A 4,707-nucleotide genomic window follows, 5' to 3' on the forward strand; every position below is an offset into this window, starting at 1 on the left:
TGTCTCTTAGTTATAATCATTTAAATATGCCCCAGGGTTAAGGTTCAAAGGTCAATATCTCAAAGCAAGAATATTATAGAACCTTGAAATTGATATATGTTACTCTCCAGGCCAAGACCTTTCCGGTGATGTATTTGGTTTAGCTCTATGACAAAGTTTTATTTTTTTCAAACCTTGGAAATCTGCCCTAACAGACTTACATCCCCACAGCCCTTTCAGTGCTCTGAGTGCGAGATGTGAAAAAAGGGTTAGGGTTAGGGTTAGGGTTAGGGTTGTCATAGAGCTAAACCAAATACATCACCGGAAAGGTCTTGGCCTGGAGAGTAACATATATCAATTTCAAGGTTCTATAATATTCTTGCTTTGAGATATTGACCTTTGAACCTTAACCCTGGGGCATATTGAAATGATTATAACTAAGAGACAAAAAGGGTTACAGACATGAGACCTACTGTTATAGAAAGGTGTTGACATGGACTATTATGTGAGCATAGTCACTAAGGGGTGGGAGTGGGGGGGCTTTAGGATATGCTGAAAAAACAACAAATCCCCCATTGAACAAGACAATATTTAAATTCTGATGCCAAAAATGTGATTGACATCCCCTCAAACCCCTGGAAAGCCACTAATTAAGTATTTCCAACTTCCAATTTGAGGGAAAAACCTGTTTTATTAAAAAAAATACAACTCCCTAGACCTCTCGTTTTGTAGTTCTTCCCTATTAGGGCTGTGAAAACCTATTTCTACCCAATATATCGAATATCACACACTGTCTAATAAATAATTACACTGTATGTATATTATCTATGCTAAAAAAAAGACAACAATGTTTGTTTAATGAAGATATTTTAACTAAAACAGGAGAGCAGAGTCGGGGCCATTTACAGTGAAGCGCGATTCAATGAGATCACACAGCACATCCGCGAGGATAGGACCACATCCGCTATGATCGCGGTAGATTACAAAATAAAACAGATTTCAAAATAAAACACAGTGGATCGTCTTTTTCTGGCGAGATCTTCGCCACAAAGTGATTATGTACATTCACTGAGTGAATATTAAGAACATAAAACATATATTTCTCGCTAGAAATGTAATCAAAATCCATTTTTATGCAGAAACAAAGTCAAAATATTTCTTTTTTTTCACTAAAAATGAGAGAAATGTCCGCCAGTGGAATGCCGTAAAACAAGCGAATAAAAGTTTATTTCTCAGAATCGAAGGAGAAAAAAATTATACTGAGAGCCACAACATGAAGCTATTTTATTGTTGAATTATCAGTGAGACTTTGATGTGTTTGTGTTGAGAAATGTTGACGATGTCATTTAAAGAAATTCTTAAAATAGGGAGAAAAATACTTCCGTGCACAGGGTCCTCGGTTCTCCATTCAGATTGTCGCTGGCAGCGTAATGGAGGGCCGTGGTCGGGATATTATTGGAGTGAATAGACGGCTGTAAGCCTCTGCTCTAAGCGTTTTTCAGCACCGCGAGCGGGTTTATATTGGAGTCAATTGAGAACCCAGAGCGTTCCCCACACACGTGGAAGGGTACCCTTTGCGCCAGTATGATACGTTCAGGGGCGTGACAAATCGTCGGTATTTTACGCTTCGGGAATGAGAACGGGTTGGTAGTGTATACACAGATGGCTAAACATGGTTTTATGTTGGTTGTCTGGTAGACTGAACCATGCATTCATGGACATGGAGTCATACTCTCTGCAGCCAACTATCCACCCTGATCTCTCTCTATTTTGTGATGCTATAACAACATCATGCTACTTCTTCGTCTGGTTAGAACAGAGCTGGTCTGTGAGGTCATAATAGCCCCAGTACTGGAGTGGAAGGTCACGTGATGCATACTGGGTGAAAAAAGGCTCTAAAACAATGAATATTTCTTTCAGAAGTCTGTCAGCTTTGTCAAAGAAAGATTCCATGGTCCAACTCTGATCTAAGCATTAACAAAGAAGGAGCAGAGACATACATTAACGGTCAGCATGGTTGAGCAGTAGCATGAAAGGTTTCCCTATTAAATTCCCTCTGAGCAAATTGAACCATTGTTAATGTTTTTTTCTTCTTTCTTTTCAACAGAGCTGACAGTATTTACACGAACTGTCTCACAGTCATACAGTGTCACAGTATATTAACATTTGGCACTAAGGTAGGCCTGTAAAATCATTTTCTCATTACCCCTTTCCCCATAAATGCAATATTTAGATTCCTTAAAAAATACTTCACGAGTAGTCTGTACATTACAGTTAATAAAAAAGAAAAAGACTGCTGCTTTTCCAGCTAAAGATGACTCAAGTAATGGAGTTGTGTACTGTAATACACTGATGAATATATAGCTAATTAATTTTAGTGTCAGAGTTACACGAATGCCTAAATATAAGTAATAAATTGCAATAACATCAAGCAAAACATATTTGCAAAATCAGAAAAAATCTATCTGAATCAAGTCATGTTTAGTCTCAAGTTATGAAGCAAATAGAGGAAGATGTAAATGATAGGTTGATGTTAGTTGAACTTGTACTGTATCTTTATGTAGTATTTTTTGTGTGCAAGGACAATAGAATGTTGAACTTATTAACAATGATTATGTAAAGAAAATGACCATACAGTTCCAATCAAATGCCGTTTGAACTTAAAACAGGAGCATTGGACCTGTGTAAAATATTAAAAACCAGCGAACCAGACTGGCATACTGTATTTCACCACTAGGTGTTCCACTTGACTCCACAGTTGCTTCTGAGTTGAACATAAAGAGACTGAGAGAGCCAATTGCTGAATCTCAGCGTCCACACTCATGGATTTCAAGGCACATTCAAGGAAATTCCTTTCTGTTCCTTAATATCCTCCTTCTGTAAAATCAGACTGGTCTCCCCTCAAAAATGTCAAAATAGGGTGTTTGTACAGGCAACAAAATAGGAGTCATATACGTTTTAGACTGTCCTCTGCAACCATCTTGCTGACTTAGTAGTGATGATTGACGATGTGGGGTTTAAATGGCGGATGCCCCACTTGGGGTGGGTAACAAACGGCAGATTTTTTACCTCTGTGGCTCACGTCAGCCTCGTAACTACTTCACTTCTGGCATTTATATTAGGGATGTCCCGATCAGGTTTTTTTGCACCCGAGTCCGAGTCTGAGTCATTTGATTTTGAGTATCTGCCGATACCGAGTCCCGATCCAATACTTCTATAATACATTTTAAAAAATGAAGAGCGAAGAAACAGATCCAGGATGTGCCTTTTTTATTTTATCATTTAACACACATTCTTTGAGCACTTCTTTGAGGTAGCTTGAACAATCAAGTAATAATTACAAATAAAATTTCTCACCTTGTACTTTAGTGCAACAGAATATTTTAAATAAAAATGTCAAACATAAAATGAACAGCAGCTCAACTTAAAATACTTGGCTTCGGCTGGGTTGTCTGGGTAAACTCAATGTATTGTGTCGGGTGTTTGTTTTTGAGATGACGTATCATGTTTGTTGTATTGAATGCAGCCTTTTCCTTTTGAAATTACCAGTTTACAAACCTCACAGTTTGCAATCGCAGTGTTATTTTCGTTCACTTTAAAATACTTCCAGACTGCAGACATACTCGCACGTCGGTTTAAATTGCTGCCGTGTTGGTTTTTTCTTCTTCTTCTCTTCTTCGTCTTGTAATGGCGGCGGCACCAACTTTAAGGTGCATTAGCGCCACCTAGGTTGGAGTGTGTGAACTTCTGCTTCACTTATTGACATGCAGCCTGCAGTAAAATCATATCATGCTGAATATACCTGATCGGGACATAATGTCCGATTCCGATCGAGTCTGAAACCAAGTGATCGGCCCCCGATTTCTGATCACGTGATCGGATCAGAACATCCCTAATTTATATACATTTATTTTTAAAGTCTTTTATAACGCCTTACCAGGAAGTTTTTTGTTCTAAACCTAGGTCAGTGGTTTTGTATGCTAAATTCACCGAAACTGCCTTATTTCCCAGAATGCCTTTCAACCACAACCACCTCTAAAATGATACGATCAGAGAGATGTTGACCAAAAGCACTGATCATGCGATGTGTGAGACAAAATGTTGCCTCCTGCACTGTGGAAGTGCACTAGACTTTGTGGAACCTTTAAATAAAGCGTAGAAAGTCCTTTGTTTTTGAACTTGGGGATGCTTTCATGCCCTCAGCTGTTATATAGGCTACATACTCTGTGTGTGCTCATAAATATGCTGGTCATACCTCCAGCTGAGGAGACAGCAAACTAAAGGGTAAATGTAAAGTGTAAATAGTACACATGGCCTTTAAAACAATGTTAAGGTGAGAGCGGTGGTGCTCCTCAAGACCAGGACACTAAAGGTTGCACACCTCTCTGTTGGCAGAGCCCTCATAGTTCTGACAGTCCCTCAACACACCATTCTCCCAGTGGCAAAGCAAAACACCACAAAAGGTTTGGGGAAGTGCTAAGTCTGACCTTTTCTCATGCACTCAGATATATATGTGTGTATGTGTGTGTTGGTGATGTTGATTGTTGGCTGTGGGTCATAAGTACAAGTTTAAGGGTGAATGGCCCTCTGAGGTGAGGCTTTGTTGGCAATGTTTTCTTGTGTTGACACTGGGGGTTAATTACCAACAATAGCTGCCTGACCTTCTCACAGGTCTGCGTGTGAAATGCTGGAGATGTTTGCAAAGTACCCTGCAGAACTGTGGGCGCT

The sequence above is a fragment of the Centropristis striata genome, chromosome 22 (assembly GCF_030273125.1).
Source record: "Centropristis striata isolate RG_2023a ecotype Rhode Island chromosome 22, C.striata_1.0, whole genome shotgun sequence".
Taxonomy (NCBI): Eukaryota; Metazoa; Chordata; class Actinopteri; order Perciformes; family Serranidae; genus Centropristis; species Centropristis striata.